The sequence below is a fragment of the Ovis canadensis genome, chromosome X (assembly GCF_042477335.2).
Source record: "Ovis canadensis isolate MfBH-ARS-UI-01 breed Bighorn chromosome X, ARS-UI_OviCan_v2, whole genome shotgun sequence".
Lineage (NCBI taxonomy): Eukaryota > Metazoa > Chordata > Mammalia > Artiodactyla > Bovidae > Ovis > Ovis canadensis.
In genome coordinates, this window is record NC_091727.1 from 48,258,251 (window position 1) to 48,277,850 (window position 19,600).

Below are 19,600 nucleotides of genomic sequence, written 5' to 3' on the forward strand. Positions count from 1 at the left end.
AAAAAAATCTAGAAGTTAACATATTCTACCTAGAATGCAAGATATTTTTTAAAGGGAAAGACAATGGTAATTCTGACTTCTTATCACACAATGTCACTGAGCTTTCATTAAATTAATGACAAATATCAAAGGGACACCTCAGGAGGTGTAAGCAACAACCACCTAGTAACAAGAAAGTTTATGATTGAAGGATGCATCCAAAAATTAAACAATAATTATAGCAGTCCCTACCCAAGTTTGGGCAGCAGCAGAAAGGCCAGCTACTACAGATACCTAGCTACATCATACCACTACACACTCTCTGGGAATAGGTCTGGCATATCTGAGAAACTGCTATATATAAGCAGCCTGATGTTCAAGTAGGAAAGAATATATAATATTTGCTGAGCCCCCAGTATGTGTATACTAGATACTGTGCTAGATCCTTCACATATATTATCTCATTTAATCCTCAACAAGAACCACTAAAGATAGGTACTTTTATTATCCTCATAAGAAGATGAGTTCAGAGATGTGAACCAGTTTCAACCAGAATCATATGGATAAAAGCTGAAGGCAAGGTCTGAACCCAGATTTGATCAACTCATAAGGATGGAACTTTGTCACTACAATACAGTTTCTAATAAAAGCATCGATCTAGCCATCCAGAAGAGGAGTGTTGCTAGATATTTGTATGTCCTCTGAGAGAGGAAAAATGGACCTATTAAAACGGACTTTTGAGGAACTCCCCTGGTATTCCAGTGGCTAAGACTCCATGCTCCCGAGGCAGGGGGCCCAGATTCAATCCCAGGTCAAGGAACTAGATTCCACATGCCACAGCTAATAATTTTCATGCCACAACTAAAGATTCCTGGAGAAGGAAATGGCAACCCACTTCAGTATTCTTGAATGGAAAATCCTATGGACTGAGAAGCCTGAAAGGTTACAGTCCAGGGGGTCAGAAAGAGTCGGGCATGACTGAGAACACACACACACACACACACACACACACACTAAAGATTCCACATGTATCAACAAAGGTCGAAGGTCCCACGTGCCACAACTAAGACTTGGTACAGCAAAATAAATAAATAAAATACACTTAAAAAAAGATGGACTTTTTGATCTTGCATTTGGACAAAGGGCACCAATTCTTTAGTTTTTCAAAAGCTTGGTACTTCTCTTTACCATTTTTAAGATTAATAATGGTGAAAGACACAGATTTGATTAAATTCTTTCTAATCCCTGAATGTCAAATGCAGTTTTAGTTGAAGCAAGACAGCAAACTTCTGAGAAACTGAAGGATGATTGTTGTTGTTCAGTTGCCCAGTCATGTCCCACTCTTTGCTATGCCAGGCCTCCCTATTCCTCACTATCTCCCAGAGTTTGCCCAAGTTCATGTCTATTGCATCAGTGATGCCATCCAGCCATCTCATCCTCTGATGCCCTCTTATCCTTCTGCCTTCAATCCTTCCCACCATCAGGAACTTTTCCAATGAGTTGGCTGCTTGCATCAGGTGATCAAAACACTGGAGCTTAAGCTTCAGTATCAGTCCTTCCAATGAGTATTCAGGGTTGATTTCTGTCAAGATTAACTGGTTTGATCACCTTGCTGGCCAAGAGACTCTCAGGAGTCTTTTCCAGCACCACAGTTTGGAGGCATAAATTCTTTGGCACTCTGCCTTCTTTAGGGTCTAGCTCTCACACCTGTACCTGACCACAAGGAAGATCATAGCCTTGACTATACGAACGTTTGTTGACAAAGTGATGTCTGCTTTTTAATACACTGTCTAGGTTTGTCATCACCTTCCTGCCAAGAAGCAATCATCTTCTGATTTCATGGCTGCAGTGACCATTCACAGGGATTTTAGACCCCAAGAAAAGGAAACTTGTCACTGCTTCCACCTTTTCCCCTTCTACATGCCATGAAGTAATGGACATCAATATCTTAGGAATCAGTGAACTAAAATGGATGGGAATGGACAAATTTAACTCAGATGAACATTGTATCTATTACTGTGAGCAAGAATCCCATAGAAGAAATGGAGTAGCCCTCAAAATCAACAAAAGAGTCTGAAATGCAGTAGTTGGGGGCAACCTCAAAAATGACAGAATGATCTGTTCGTTTCCAAGACAAGTCATTCAACATCACAGTAATTCAAGTCTATGCCCCTACCACCTATGCTGAAGAAGTTTAAGATGAACAGTTCCATGAAGACATAGAAGACCTCCTAGAACTAACACCAAAAAAAAGAAGAAGAAGAAGAAGAAGAAGAAGAAGAAGAAGAAGAAGAAGAAGCAGCAGCTCTATTCATTACTGGGGATTGGAATTCAAAAGTAGGAAATCAAGAGATGCCTGGAGTAACAGGCAAGTTTGGCCTTGGATAACAAAATGAAACATGGCAAGACTAACTGAATTATGAAAAGAGAATGCACTGGTCATAGTAAACACCCTCTTTCAACAACATAAGAGATGACTTTACACATGGACATAACCAAATGGTCAATACTGAAATCAACTTGATTATATTCTTTGTAGCTGAAGATGGAAAAGCTGTACACAGTGAGCAAAAACAAGTACTGGAGCTGACTGTGGCTTAGATCATCAGCTTCTCATAGCAAAATTCAGGCCTAAATTAAAGAAAGAGGGGGAAAGCAACAGGCCAGCCAGGTATGACTTAAATCACATCCCCTATGCATATGGAGTGGAGGTGATGAATAGATTCAAGGGATTAGATCTAGCAAACAATGTACCTGAAGAAATATGGACAGAGGTCTGTAATACTGTACAGGAGGCAGTATAAAACTATCCCAAAGAAAAAGAAAACCAAGAAAGCAAAGTGGTTATCTGAGGAGGCTTTACAAATAGCTGAAGAAAGAAGAGACATGAAAAGCAAGGGAGAAAGGGAAAGGCACATCCAACTAAACACAGAGTTCCAAAGAATAGCAAGGAGAGACAAGAAGACCTTTTTCAATGAGCAAAGCATAAAAACAGAGGAAAATAACAGAAGAGGAAAGACTAGAGATCCCTTCAGGAAATATCAAGGGAATAGTTTGCCCAAAGATGGGCACAATAAAGGATAGAAACGGTAGAGAACTAGTAGATGCTGAAGTGATCAAGAAGAGATGGAAAGAATACACAGAAGAACTGTACAAAAAAGATCTTAATGAACCGGATTTCTATGATTTTGTGGTCAGTCACCCAGAGCCAGACATTCTGGAGTTCATATGAAGTCAAATGGGCCTCAGGAAGCACTGCTGTTAATAAAGCTAGTGGATGTGATAGAATTCCAGTAGAGCTATTTAAAAACCTTAAAGAATGATGCCAAAAAGGTGTTGCACTCCACACGTCAGCAGATCTGGAAGACCCAGCAGTGGCCACAGGACTGGAAAAGGTCAATCCTCATCCTAATTTCCAAGAAAGGTAGTACTAAAGAATGTTCAAACCATCAGACAATTGCACTCATCTCCCATTCTAATAAGGTCATGCTTAAAATTTTGCATGCTAGGCTTCAGCATTATGTGAACTAAGAACTTCCAGCTGTCCAAGTAGGGTTTAAAAAAGGCAGAGGAACCAGAGATCAAACTGCCAACATTCATTGGATCATAGAGAAGGCAAGAGAATTCCAGAGAAACATCTACTTCTGTTTCATTGACTATGCTAAAGCCTTTGACTGTGTGGATCATAACAAACTGTGGAAAGCTCTTAAAGTATACTAGACCATCTTACCTGTCTTAAAGTATACCAGACCATCTTACCTGTCTCCCGAGAAACCTGTATGTGGGTCAAGAAGCAACAGTTAGAAGCCTGTATGCAACAACCAATTGGTTCAAGACTGAAATGGGAGTTCAATAGGGCTGTCTGCTGTCACCCTGTTAGTTTAACCTATATGCTGAGCACATCATGAGAAATGCCAGGCTACATGAGTTACAAGCTGGAATCAAGATAGGTGGGGGAAACATCAACAACCTCAGATATGTGGATGACATCACTCTAATGGCAGAAAGAAAAGAGAAACTAAAGAGCCTCATGATGAGGGTAAAGGAGGAGAGTGAAAGAGTCACTTTGAAACTAAAAAAAAAACTAAGATCATGGCATCCGGCCCCATTACTTCAAATAGAGGGAGGAAAAGTGTTCTTGATCTCTTCTGCTTCTACTATAGGTCTCTACACTTTCTATCCTTTATTGTGGCCATCTTTGGGGCAAACTGTTCCATTGACATTTCCAATTCTCCTGAAGAGATCTGTAGTCTTTCCCCTTCTGTAGTTTTCCTCTACTTTTATGTATTGTTCATTGAAGAACACCTTCTTGTCTATCCTTGTTATTCTTTGGAACTCTGGATTTAGTTGGATGTATCTTTCCCTTTCTCCCATACTTTTCACTTCTCTTCTTTCTTCAGCTATTCGTAAATCCTCCTTAGATAACCACTTTGCCTTCTTTCTTTCCTTTTACTTTGGGGAAGTTTTGATCACTGCCTCCTGTAGAGTATTACAGACCTCTGTCCGTAGTTCTTCAGGTACACTGTCTACTAGATCTAATCCCTTGAATCTATTCATCACCTTTACTGTACATTCATAGGGGGATGTGGTTTAAGTCATGCCTGGCTGGTCTAGTGGTTTTCCACACTTTCAATAATTTAAGCCTGAATTTTGCTATGAGAAGCTGATGATCTGAGCCACAGTCAGTGCCAGTACTTGTTTTTGCTAACTGTACACAGCTTCTCCATCTTTAGCTACAAAGAATGTAATCAATTTGATTTTAGAATTGAACATTTGGTTATGTTCATGTGTAAAGTCATCTCTTGCATTGTTGGAAAAGGGTGTTTGCTATGACCAGTCCATTCTATTTGCAGAATTCAGTTAGCCCATACCCTGCTTCATTTTGTACTCCAAGGACGGTATATGAACAAAATCAGAAATTATTTTCTCTACTGAGCCCAGTGAGTCAGAGATCGCAAAAAATGGACACACATCTGTCTAAAGCCACAGTGCGGTTTCAACCACACGCTCAACTCTGCAGTCACAACCCCTGGCTTAGGCTTCTATCTAAATCAGGGACTTAGCAATCACTAGTTAGCAATGAAACTGCCTAGTCAGCCACATTCCACGTATCAAATTATAAGCAAAACTATTTTGTTCTGTGGCTGTGTGTGAAAAGAAAAGACTTTAAGGGAACCTGAAAGATGGTGGAGGAGCAGGTAGACGTGGAGTACATCTCTCTCCACAGATGCATCAGGAATACACCTTCAGATACAAAAATGCATGGAGAACACCAGCTGAGAGTGGACAGAAGCTCCTGACCAGTGGAAAAGAATAAACAGAACCAAGCAAAACTCGGCAGTATGAAGGGATGAGGGAGAAAAACAGGAGTGTTACTAGGACTCAACCTGTCCTTGGCAGGTGGGGGAACTGAAGCAGGGCTCTGATCCCCACAACAGGGTAACTGTCTGAGCTGGAGGAGAAACATTTAAGGCTGTCAGTGAAACAGCTGATATGTGGCAGCCTAAATGGAATGAGAATCAGACAGTCCTTGCTGCAGCCATACATACCCTGAACAGGGACACAGGTACCCTAGAAGGTGCAGAGGCTAGGAGCTGGACCTTAGGGATTGTGGAGCAATCTTAGGGCGAGGGCTGCTGTTGGCTGCAGAGAGACAGATGAGGGGACATGACGGAGGAGATTGCAGTGGGAAATGCCTGTGGAGGAAAGTGAGGTAACCATGGAAGCAAGGCAATACTGCTGAGTCACATGTAGGGGGTGGAGCCATCACCATAGCATCTCTCTCTCCACAAGCTAGCACCAGCAGCTGAAAAATAGAGAGGCTGGCCCATCAGGCACCTGATACACTGAACTACAGAGCAGGACCACACCCAGGGTGCCCCTTTAAGTACCTGAAGTGCTGATCTACAGAGCAGGACCCCAGCCAGGGTGGCCGCTCTATGTAGCTGATGCACCGAACAACAGAGAAGGACCCCAGGCAAGGGAGCCCTATGAGTGCTTGAATAGGCAGAGCTACAGAGAAAGGATAGCCAAAGAGCCCTTCTGATCACCAGCCACCAGAAGCTCAAAAGATTCTGACAGGGCCATAACTCCACCAGCTGAGGCAGTCCATGTCCCTGCACACTTGGTGCCGCCAGGATCCTGGCAACCTACACAGCTGTGCCACCTTCACACTCAACCCCCACTGGGATAGAGCTGCCACAGGCAAACAAAAAAAAAGAAAAAGAAGAAAAAAAATGTCTTGCATGCAGGGTCGCTTCAGTTGTGTTCAACTCTTTGCAACCCTGTGGGCTGTGGCCTGCCAGGCTTCTCTGTAAGGGGGTTCTTCAAGCAAGAATACTGGAGTGTATTGGACAATACTGGTTGCCTTACCCTTCTAGAGCACTGTATTTCCTGCTGCCCTAGCTGCTAACTCCCCTGAGTACCTGGTGCTGCCAGAATCACTGCGACCCATGCAGCTACAACACCTCTGCACCTGGCCCTCACTGGGGCAGACACAAGTCCTCTAGGACAGCCTCAGGAGCAAACCTCAGTGGATGACCCACATGCAGAGGTGGAAATAAAACCAAAATAGAAACCCAGGGGCAGTGTGGCTGAGGAAGAAGAACCAAAACCTTCTCACCAGCCGTCAAAGCTGCAGATTAAATCCCCATGATCAACTAGGCAAACTTTCTGTGAAATATATGAAAGGACATTGAGGGCTCCCACAAAACAAAATGCACTAGTTCTCAGAGCTGTGGACAGTGGAGGCAAGATCACACAGGTGAATCACCAGATTAGAATCTGAGGTGCACCCACAGCAGGCCCAGAGACCAGCACAGTGTTGGAAGGCATCCTCAGGAGGTGAGGTGGACTGTGACTCCCAGCATGGGAAAGGATCCTGACAGCAGTGACCAAAGAAAAACATTTATTATGCTTATGTTTTGAGTTGTTCTATTGTTAATTTTGGATTTTCTTTTCCATTTCCTTTTTGTTCCCCTTCTGTTGTAGTTGTTGATTTTATTGAAACTAAGAAAGCTAATTAAGCTTTTGAATTTTTTTTTTTTTTGCAGTCACATTTTTTATTGTTGTTATAAACCTCTGACTCTATTTTGGGCTTTTGCATTTCTGTAGAATTTTCATTTTTTTTTCTTTATTCTTTCCTCTTCCTTTTTGATATCTTTTTTCTTTCCTCCTTTTTTAATTTTTTAAATCTATTATTATTTTTCTACACTTATTCCTTTGTATGCTTTTCCTACTGTTCTCTTCCCCTTGCAGTTAACTTTAATTTACATAAATCTTCTTTATCTGCCTCTATTTTGCTTCAAATATTTATTCTTTCCTTCCTTTCCTCTCATCATATTTGTTAGTTTTGTTTTCATTGTTTTATACCCTACTTGGCACCTTGCTTCAGTTTTGTTTCCAGTTTCTGCTTTAGTTAGTCTTGTTCTTAACAGGTAGATATAATTTTTGGTTTCCTTTGTTTGCTAGGTCAATCTATTGTACTTTGTTTTGCTGGACTGTTTTGATTTTGCTTATGTTCAGTTCAGTTCAGTTCAGTCACTCAGTGGTGTCCAACTCTTTGCAATCCCATGAACTATAGCACACAGGCCTCCCTGTCCATTACCAACTCCTGGAGTCCACCCAAACCTATGCCCATTGAGTTGGTGATGCCAACCAACCACCTCATCCTCTGTCCTCAATCCCCTTCTCCTCCTGTCCTCAATCTTTCCCAGCATCATGGTCTTTTCAATGAGTCAGCTCTTAGGTGGCCAAAGTACGGGAGTTTCAACTTCAGCATCAGTCCTTCCAATGAACACCCAGGACTGATCTCCTTTAGGACAGACTGGTTGGATCTCCTTGCAGTCCAAGGGGCTCTCAAGAGTCTTCCCCAACACAATTCAAAAGCATCAATTCTTCAGAGCTCAGCTTTCTTTATAGTCCAACTCTCACAGCCATACATGACCACTGGAAAAACCATAGCCTTGACTAGACGGACCTTTGTTGGCAAAGTAATGTCTCTGCTTTTTAATATGCTGTCTAGGTTGGTCATAACTTTTCTTCCAAGGAGTAAGCATCTTTTAATTTCACAGCTGCAATCACCATCTGCAGTGATTTTTATGTATGTGTGCATATTTCATAACTTCAATCATATTTACCTGATTTTCTAACAGCCATTTGTCTGAGGTTCATCTTTGGTTTCTTGTTTAGGGTATGTGTTTTAATTTCACTTATTGCCATAACAAACTACTTGTGGAATCTTCGTTCCTGATGAGAAACCAAGCCCTGAGTCTTTGGAGTGGGAACACTGACTCCAAGACCCTAAACTACCAGCGAACTAACCCTCAGTTCAGTTCAGTTCAGTCACTCAGTCATGTCCGACTCTTTGTGACCCCATGAATTGCAGCACGCCAGGCCTCCCTGTCCATCACCAACTCCCGGAGTTCACTCAGACTCATGTCCATCAAGTCAGTGATGCCATCCAGCCATCTCATCTGGGTCGTCCCCTTCTCCTCCTGCCCCCAATCCCTCCCAGCATCAGGGTCTTTTACAATAAGTCAACTCTTCACATGAGGTGGCCAAAGTACTGGAGTTTCAGCTTTAGCATCATTCCTTCCAAAGTAATCCCAGGGCTGATCTCCTTCAGAATGGACTGGTTGGATCTCCTTGCAGTCCAAGGGACTCTCAAGAGTCTTCTCCAACACCACAGTTCAAAAGCATCAATTCTTTGGCATTCAGCCTTCTTCACAGTCCAAATCACATCCATACATGACCACAGGACAAACCATAGCCTTGACTAGACGGACCTTAGTCGGCAAAGTAATGTCTCTGCTTTTGAATATGCTATCTAGGTTGGTCATAACTTTTCTTCCAAGGAGTACACATCTTTTAATTTCATGGCTGCAGTCACCATCTTCAGTGATTTTGGAGCCCCCCAAAATAAAGTCTGACACTGTTTCCACTGTTTCCCCATCTATTTCCCATGAAGTGATGGGACCGGATGCCATGATCTTCGTTTTCCAAATGTATCAAAAAGTGAGAACTCCCACAAAGGAAACCACTTGAATACAAGCCCAGGCATCACCCAACCACCTGTGCAGGATGCCTCATCTAAACAACAAATAAAACAAAAATACAAACCCAATCATTAACAGACAGGATTACCACCTCACTCAGCCTTTCCCATGAGAGTAAAAACAAACAAAATTCAGCATAAATCTCACCCTATATGAAGATTACACCAACTATTGCACTAACCTTAGTGGGGCAGAAACCAAAAGGAGGAAAGAATTCAGCCTTTAAGCCTGGGAAAAGGAGACATCAAACACATTAAGTTTAAAAAAATAATGAAAAGGCAGAGAAACACTGCACAAATGAAGGAACAAACTAGAAACACAGTAGTCCAAATAAGTGAAGAGGAAATAGGCAAACTACATGAAAAAGTATTTAGAATAATGACAGTAGAGATGATCAAAAACCTTGAAAACAGAATGCAGAAAATGCAAGAATTGATTAACAAAGACCTAGAAGAATTAAAGAATTTAAAAAAAAGACAAACAACACTATTACTGAAAGTAAAAATATTCTAGAAGGAATCAATAGCAGAACAGCTGAAAGAGAAGAATGAATCATTAAGCTGGAAGATAAAATGGTGAAAATAACTTCTGAAGAGAAGAATAAATTAAACAGAATGAAAATAACTGAGGATAGTCTCAGAGAACTCTGGGCAATATCAAACACACCAACATTAGAATTATACAGGTCCCAGAAGAAGAACAGGAAAAGAAAGGGTATGTGAAAATTTTTGAAGAGATTATAGTTGAAAATTTCCCCAACATGGAAAAGGAAATAGTCAACCAAGTCCAAGAGGCTCAAAGAGCCTATGCAGGATAAACCCAAGGAGAAACACACCAAGACATATGCTAATAAAACTAAAAAAGATTAAACACAAAGAAAAAAATACTAAAAGCAGCAAAGTAACAAGTAACACACAAGGGAAATACCGTATGTTTAACAGCTGATCTTTCAGCACAAACTCTGCAGGAAGGGAATGGCAGGATATAATTAAAGCACTGAAAGCAAAAATCTACAACCAAGATTACTCTACCGAGCATGGATCTCATTCAGAATTAATGGAGAAATCAAAAGGTTTTCAGACAAGCAAAAGTTAAGAAAATTCAGTACCACCAAACCAGTTTTACAACAGATGTTAAAGGGACTTATATATTCAAGAAATACAAGAAAAGATTTACAAAATGAACCCCCCCCCCCCAAAATTAAGAAAATGGCAACAGGAATATAGATATCAATAATTACTTTAAATGCAAATGAGTTAAAAGCCCCAACCCAAACACACAGATTTGATGAATGGATACAAAAACAAGACCCATATACATGCTGTCTACAAGACACCCAGTTCAGACCTAAAGACACATACAAACTGAAAGTGAGAGGATGGAAAACTATATTCCATGCAAATGGAAAGCAAAAGAAAGCTGCAGTAGCAATTCTCATATAAGACAAAATAAACCTTAAAATAAAGAATACTATAAGAGATAAAGAATACTTAGGAATATATCTACCTAAAGAAACTAAAGACCTATATATAGAAAACTATAAAACACTGGTTGAAAGAAATCAAAGAAAACACTCGAATAGCCAAAGCAATCTTGAGAAAGAAGAATGGAACTGGAAGAATTAACCTGCCTGACTTCAGGCTCTACTATAAAGCCACAGTCATCAAGACAGTATGGTACGGGCACAAAAACAGAAATATAGATCAATGGAACAAAATAGAAAGCCCAGAGATAAATCCATGCACCTATGGACACCTTATCTTTGACAAAGGAGGCAAGAATATACAATGGAGAAAAGACAATCTCTTTAACAAGTGGTGCTGGGAAAACTGGTCAACCACTTGTAAAAGAATTAAACTAGAACACTTTCTAACACCATACACAAAAATAAATTCAAAATGGATTAAAGATCTAAATGTAAGACCAGAAACTATAAAACTCCTAGAGGAGGACATAGACAAAACACTTTCTGACATAAATCACAGTAAGATCCTCTATGACCTACCTCCCAGAATACTGGAAATAAAAGCAAAAATAAACAAATGGGACCTAATTAAACTTAAAAGCTTCTGCACAACAAAGGAAACTCTAAGCAAGATGAAAAGACAGCCTTCAGAATGGGAGAAAATAATAGCAAATGAAGCAACTGACAAACAACTAGTCTCAAAAATATACAAGCAAATGCAGCTCAATTCCAGAAAAATAAACGACCCAATCAAAAAATGGGCCAAAGAACTAAATAGACATTTCTCCAAAGAAGACATACAGATGGCTAACAAATACATGAAAAGATGCTCAACATCACTCATTATTAGAGAAATGCAAATCCAAACCACAATTAGGTTCCATTTGACGCCAGTCAGATGGCTGCTATCCGAAAGTCTACAAGCAATAAATGCTGGAGAGGGTGTGGAGAAAAGGGAACCCTCTTACACTGTTGGTGGGAATGCAAACTAGTACAGCCACTATGGAGAACAGTGTGGAGACTCCTTAAAAAACTGGAAATAGAACTGCCTTATGACCCAGCAATCCCACTGCTGGGCATATACACAGAGGAAACCAGAATTGAAAGAGACATGTGTACCCCAAAGTTCATCGCAGCACTGTTTATAAGAGCCAGGACATGGAAGCAACCTAGATGTCCATCAGCAGATGAATGCATAAGAAAGCTGTGGTACACATACACCTTGGAGTATTACTCAGCCATTAAAAATAATACATTTGAATCAGTTCTAATGAGATGGATGAAACTGGAGTTGATCATACAGAGTGAAGTAAGCCAGAAAGAAAAACACCAATACAGTATACTAATGAAGAACATGGCATCTGGTCCCATCACTTCATGGGAAATAGACGGGGAAACAGTGTCAGAGTTTATTTTTTTGGGCTTCAAAATCACTGCAGATGGTGATTGCAGCCATGAAATTAAAAGATGATTATTCCTTGGAAGAAAAGTTATGACCAACCTAGATAGCATATTCAAAAGCAGAGATATTACTTTGCCAACAAAGGTCTGTCTAGTCAAGGTTATGGTTTTTCTAGTGGTCAGGTATGGATGTGAGAGTTGGACTGTAAAGAAAGCTGAGCACAGAAGAATTGATGCTTTTGAACTGTGGTGTTGCAGAATACTCTTGAGAGTCCCTTGGACTGCAAGGAGATCCAACCAGTCCATTCTAAAGGAGATCAGTCCGGGGTGTTCTTTGGAAGGAATGATGCTAAAGCTGAAACTCCAGTACTTTGGCCACCTCATGCGAAGAGTTGACTCATTGGAAAAGACTCTGATGCTGGGAGGGATTGGGGGCAGGAAGACAAGGGGACGACAGAGGATGAGATGGCTGGATGGCATCACTGACTCGATAGACATCAGTTTGAGTGAACTCCGGGAGATGGTGATGGACAGGGAGGCCTGGCATGCTGCGATTCATGGGGTTGCAAAGAGTTGGACACAACTGAGTGACTGAACTGAAATGAACTGACATGAACGCATATATATGGAACTAGAAAGATGGTAATGATAGCTCTATATGCGAGACAGCAAAAGAGACACAGATGTACAGAACAGTCTTTTGGTCTCTATGGGAGAGGGAGAGGGTGGGATGATTTGGGGGAATGTCATGGAAACATGTTTAATATCATATAAGAAACGTATCACCAGTCCAGGTTCGATACAGGATCCTTGGGGCTGGTGCACTGGGATGATCCGGAGAGATGGTATCGGGAGGGAGGTGGGAGGGGTTTCAGGAAGGGGAACACGTGTATGCCCGTGGCAGATTCATGTTGATGTGTGGCAGAACCAATACAATATTGTAAAGTAATTAGCCTCCAATTAAAAGAAATAAATTTAAATTTTAAAAATTACATTCCCTTAAAAAAAAAGGACACTACATAATGATCAGGGGATCAATTCAAGAGGAAGACATAACAATTATTAATATCTATGCACCCAACATAGGAACATCTCAATACATAAGAAAAACACTAACAGACAGAAAAGAAGAAACTGACAGTAACACAGTAATAGTAGGAGACTTTAACACCCCACTAACACCAATGGACAGATCATCAAAACAGAAAATTAATATGGAAACACAAATCTTAAATGACACATAAGATGAGAATTTGTCCCTGACTGACAGCTGACAGCCAGTGAAGGTTCAAATGCTCAATGAGAAGCAGCAGTAGGAAAGGCTGGGCACCAGGCATGTCATCAAGCTATGATGAGTGGCTGAAGGGCATTTTCCTGCCAGTTAGGGCTAACAAATATGTCGCTATCAAAGTTCATACAGTCACCTTGGAAATTAATATGTATACAGACTAGACACATCAGTGTCTCCACTTGAGAATGGAATGGCAAACTACTTAGTATTCTTGCCTTAAGAACCCCATGGACAGTATGGGAAGGCAAAAAGATATGACACTGAAAGAGCGACCCCACAGGTTGGTAGGTGCCCAGTATTATATTGGGGTAGAGCAGAGATATAGCTACAGGAAGAATGAAGAGGGTGAGCCAAAGTGGAAATGACATCCAGTTCTGGTTGTATGTGGTGGTGAAAGTAAAGTCAAATGCTGTAAAGAACAATATTGCATAGGAACCTGGAATGTTAGGTCCGTGAAGCAAGGCAAACTGGATGTGGTCAAACATGAAATGGCAAAAGTTAATATTGCTATTTTAGCAATCAGTGAACTAAAATGGACAGAAATCTGATAATTTAATTCAGATGACCATTATATCTATTACTGTGGGAAAGAGTTCCATAGAAGGAATGGAGTAACCCACAAGGTCAACAAGAGAGTCTGAAATGCAGTACTTGGTTGAAATCTCAAAAATGACAGAATGATCTTAAATAGTTTTCATGGCAAACCATTCAACATCACAGTAAACCAGGTATATGCCTCACCCTCTAATGTTGAAAAAGCTGAAGTTGAATGACTCCATGAAGACCTATAAGAACTCCTAGAACTCACATCAGAAAATATGCCCTTTTCATCATAGAGGAGTGGAATGCAAAAGTAGGAAGTCAAGAGATACTGGGAATAACAGGCAAGTTTAGCCTTGGAGCACAAAATGAAGCAAGGCAAAGGCAAAAGCAAAGCAAGGCAGAGTTTTGCCAAGAGAATGCACTGATCATAGCAGACACACTCTTCCAACAACACGAGAGAAGATTCTACACAGGCATTACCAGATGGTCTGTACAGAAATCAGATTGATTATATTCTTTGCAGCCAAAGATGGAAAAGCTCAATACAGTCATAGGAAAAAAAAAAGAGAGAGAGAGAGATCTAGAATTGACTGTGGCTCAGATCACCAGCTTCTTATTGCAACATTCAAGTTCAAATTGAAGAAAGTAGGGAGAAACACAAGGCCATTCAGATATAACCTAAATCAAAATCTTCAGATTATAAGGTGGAGGTGATAAAGTGATTCAAGGGGCTAGATCTAGTAGACAGAGTGCCTGAAGAACTATGGATGGAGATTCATAACATTGTACAGAAGGTGATGACCCAAAATCATTCCCAAGAAAAAGAAATTTAAGAAGGCAAAGTTGTTGTCTGAGGAGGCCTTACAAATAGCTGAGAAAAGAAGAGAAACGAAAGGCAATGGAGAAAGGGAAAGATATACCAAACTGAATGCAGAGTTTCAGAGAATAACAAGGAGAGATAAGAAAGCCTTCTTAAGTGACCAATGCAAATAAATAAGAGGAAAACAATAGAATGGGAAAGACAATAGATCTCTTAAAAAAAAACTGGAGAAGGGAAATTTTCATACAAAGTTAGGCACAATAAAGGACAAACAGGAGGACCTAACAAAAGCAGAAGAGAGGAAGAAAAGGTGGCAAGAATACACAGAAGAACTGTACAGAAAAGTTCTTAATGACCCAGTTAACCAAGATGGTGTGGTCACTCACCTAGAACCAGACATCCTGGAGTGTGAAGTCAAGTGGACTTTAAGAAGCATTACTATGAACATAGCTAATGGAGGTGATGGAATTCAGGTTGAGCTATATCAAATCTTAAAAGATGATGCTGATAAGGTGCTGTACTCTTTAGGCCAGCAAATTTGTAAAGTCAGCAGTGGTCACAGGACTGGGAAAGGTCAGTTTTCATTACAATCCCAAAGAAAGGCAATGCTAAAGAATGTTCAAATTACTGCACAATTGCATTCATTTCACATGCCAGCAGGATTATGCTCAAAATCCTTCAAACTAGGCTATGGAAAACGTGAACTGAGAACTTTCAGATGTACAAGCTGAATTTAGAGAAGGCACAGGAATGAGGAATCAAATAGCCAACATAGGCTGGATCATAGAAAAACCAAGGCAATTCCAAAGACATCACATCTACTTCTGCTTCATTGACTATGTTAAAGTATTTGTGTGGATCACAACAAACGGTGGAATATTCTTACAGAGATGGGAATACCAAACCACCTTACCTGCCTCCTGAGAAACCTGTATGCAGGTGAAGAAGCAACAGTTAGAACCGGACATGGAACAATGGACTGGCTCCAAATTGGGAAAGGAGTATGTCAAGGCTGTATATTGTTACCCCCTGCTTATTTAACTTATATGCAGAGTATATCATGCAAAATGCTGAGCTGGATGAAGCACAAGTTGGAATCAAGATTGTGGGGAAAAATATCAACAACCTCAGATATGCAGATGATACTACTTTAATGGCAGAAAGTGAAGGGAAACTAAAGAGTCTCTTGATGAAAGTGAAAGAGGAGAGTAAAAAAGCTGGCTTAAAACTCAACATTCAGAAAACAAAGATCATGGCATCCAGTCCCATTACCTCATGGCAAATAGATGGGGAAACAATGGAAACACTGACAGACTTATTTTTTTTTTGGCTCCAAAATCAATGTGGACAATGACTGCAGCCATGAAATTAAGGGACACTTGCCCCTTGGGCTTCCCTGGTGGCTCAGAGGTTAAAGCATCTGCCTCCAATGCGGGAGACCTGTGTTTGATCCCTGGGTCAGGAAGATCCCCTGGAGAAGGAAATGGCAACCCACTCCAGTATTCTTGCCTGGAGAATCCCCTGGACGGAGGAGCCTGGTAGGCTACAGTCCACGGGGTCGCAAAGAGTCGGACACGACTGAGTGACTTCACCTTGCCCCTTGGAAGAATGGCTATGAAAAGCCTAAACAGTGTATTAAAATAGAGATATCACTTGGCTGACAAAGTTCCATATATAGTCAAAGCTATGGTTTTTCCAGTAGTCATGTATGAATATGATAGTTGAACCATTAAGAAGGGTGACTGCCAAAGAATTGACATGTTCAAACTGTGGTGTTAGAGAAGACTGCTGAGAGTCCTTGGACATCAAGGAGATCAAACCAGTCAATCTAAAGGAAATCAACCCTGAATATTCAGTGGAAGGACTGATGCTGAAGCTGAATTTCCAATATTTTGGCCACCTGATTCAAAGAGCTGACTTACTGGAAAAGACCCTTATGCTGGGAAAAATAAGGGAAAGAGGAGAAGGAGGGACAGAGGATGGGATGGTTGGATGGCATCACTGACTCGACATGAGTTTGAGTAAACTCAGGGAGATAGTGATCAACAGAGAAGCTTGGTGTACTGCAGTTCATGGGGTCACAGAGTCAGAAATGACTTAGCATCTGAACAACAATAACAAATCAGTCCTTTACTTGCCTAGTGGGACACAATTCATCTACAATCCATTATTAGAGCCAGACAAAATGCTGAAAGTCAAGGAATTAATGCAGAGAATTTAGGTTTACCGGAGGATCCTCCTTTCTGCAACACTCACAGGCAGTGGTAAGACTAAGTTGTTCAAAGTATCTTCTCACAGTCTTGCTTGATAGTGAAGGCTTTAATAAAAAGAGTTTCCAAATGGCTCTCCAAATGGAGAATATGTTGACTCCACAATTTAGAGACAATGCCCCTCAAAAGCAGGAAGTAGTTTTGGAATGAAAATGATGCCCCTTTCCCTTGGCAACACAATTCTCCTAAAAGAAAAGGGGCGAGGGATGAGAGAGTCAATTCCTAAGTAGGTTGATAAGAAGTCTATGGTCCCCAAAGAGGAGCAAGGGGTCTCGGGCTCTTAAAGAAGAGATGGAGATCTGGAATTCTCAAGGAGGAAGAAAGGATGAACTTTTTTTTCTATATTCCTTAGTCAGTAAGGATTATATAACAACAATGTATCCTGCTTGAGGACCTGTTTCTCCTTCTTGAGAACCTTCTGACTAGTCCTGTTAACTTAAAAAGTATATTATGGGAGTGGGTCTGGAAAAATCATTCTATTGTTAATTCTAATCCTGTCATCTTAAAATGAAAATTGTGGGAATGGGTCTAGTAGGATCTTTACAACCTTGAGACATTCTTTTGATTTATTGCAATAACCCATTAAAAAGTATACAGCTAAAAAAAAAAAGTATACAGCTCCCTTGCTAAGAATAGTGAGGGGGGCCCTCTCTGTTCCCCTTCTGATGCCTATGTCAGAAGCTTTCTCTGTCCCTTTTTTATACGTTATTAAAACACTGTTACACAAAAGCTCTTGAGTGATCAAGCCTACTCACTGGTCCTGAAGCTAAATCTTCTTCAGAGATCACAAATCCAACATTGTTCACTGTAAGCTATCATCTTGGGGGCTCATCTTCATCTGGGATCTTCAGGACAAGGTAAGAACACTCAAGAGTTCTAACCCTCTCTTTTCTCAGTACACATGTTTTCTACTTTACTTCCCTAACTCTAGGGTGTGCCTGTGTGAATGAATGACATGCCCTGTGCAAAGCAAGGGACAAGCCCTGGTGGCTCATAATCACTGAAGGCAGCCCCAGAAAGGGGCACCTTGTCAGGGGTTTATACCGACCAGCCAATGCCAAGAGACTCCCAACATCCCTGCAAGGGGAGCAGCCAGAAATGGGCAAAGCGTGTGGACCGAACTTTCCTTTCTCAGTCAACTTTTCCTGGTCTCTTTGACCATTTTGTAATTGCGTGGGGAATTAGAACTACTAACCTAATCTAATTCTTAGAATATTGCTGTTCACTCTTGTTATCTCTTATTTGATAAATTCCAATTTGCCTTGATTCATGGACCTAACATTCCAGGTTCCTATGCAATATTGCTCTTTACAGCATCGAACCTTGCTTCTATCACCAGTCCCATCCACAATTGGGTGTTGTTTTTGCTTTGGCTGCATCCCCTCATTCTTTCTCGAGTTATTTCTCCACTGATCTCCAGTAGCATATTGGGCACCTACAGACCTGGGGAGTTCATCTTTCAGTGTCCTAACTTTTTGTCTTTTCATACTGTTCATGGCGTTCTCAAGGCAAGAATACTGAAGTGGTTTGCCATTCCCTTCTCCAGTGGACCAGATTCTGTCAGACACTCCACCGTGACATGTACGTCTTGGGTGGTGCCACATGATCCCGAAGACATATATGCTGACAAAGCAAGAGATTTTATTGCAAAAGAGTACCCAGGCAGAGAGCAGCAGGGTAAGGGAACCCATAAAAGCTCTGCAACAGGAACCCCTTAGAAGAAAGATTACTTCTAAGGCAGGAATCTCTTAGAAGAAATGGAGTAGCCATCATAGTCAACAAAAGAGTCTGAAATGCAATACATGGATGCAATCTCAAAAACGAAAGAATGATCTCTCTTCATTTCCAAGGCAAACCATTCAATACCATGGTAATCCAAGTCTATGCCCAACCAGTAATGCTGAAGAAGCTGAAGTTGAACAGTTCTATGAGGACCTACAAGACCTTCTAGAAATAACACCTAAAAAAGATGTCCTTTTCATTATAAGGGAATGGAATGCAAAAGAAGGAAGTCAAGAAACACCTGGAGTAACAGGCAAATTTGGCCTTGGAATACAGAATAAAGCAGGGCAAAGGCTAATAGAGTTCTGCCAAGAGAAGGTACTGCTCATAGCAAACACCCTCTTCCAACAACACAAGAGAAGACTCTACACATGGACATCACCAGATGGTCAACACTGAAATCAGATTGATTATACGCTTTGCAGCCAAAGACAGAGACGCTCTATACAGTCAGCAAAAGCAAGACTGGGAGCTGACTGTGGGTCAGATCATGAACTCCTTATTGCCAAATTCAGACGTAAATTGAAGGAAGTAGGGAAAACCACTAGACCATTCAGGTATGACCTAAATCAAATCCCTTATGACTATACAGTGGAACTGAGAAATATATTTAAGGGACTAGATCTGATAGACAGCATGCTTGATGAACTATGGACAGAGATTCAGGACATTGTACAGGAGAGAGGGATCAAGACCATCTCCCAAAAAAAGTGAAATGGCTGTCTGAGGAGGCCTTACAAATAGCTGTGAAAAGAAGAGAAGTGAAAAGCAAGGAGAAAAGGAAAGATATACACATTTGAATGCCAAGTTCCAAAGAATAGCAAGGAGAGATAAGAAAGCCTTCCTCAGTGATCAATGCAAAGAAATAGAGGGAAAAAAAAAGAATGGGAAAGACTAGAGATCTCTACAAGAAAATTAGAGATATCAAGGGAACATTTCATGCAAAGATGGGCTCAATAAAGGACAGAAATGGTATGGACCTAACAGAAGCAG

At 40.9% G+C, this 19,600-nt stretch overlaps 1 protein-coding gene across 8 annotated transcripts in view; it reads right to left on the reverse strand.

The window, feature by feature from the left end:
• The window catches only part of MTMR8 (myotubularin related protein 8), a 237,102-nt gene that overhangs the window by 177,509 nt on the left and 39,993 nt on the right, over window positions 1-19,600 (reverse strand). The window lies entirely within an intron of this gene.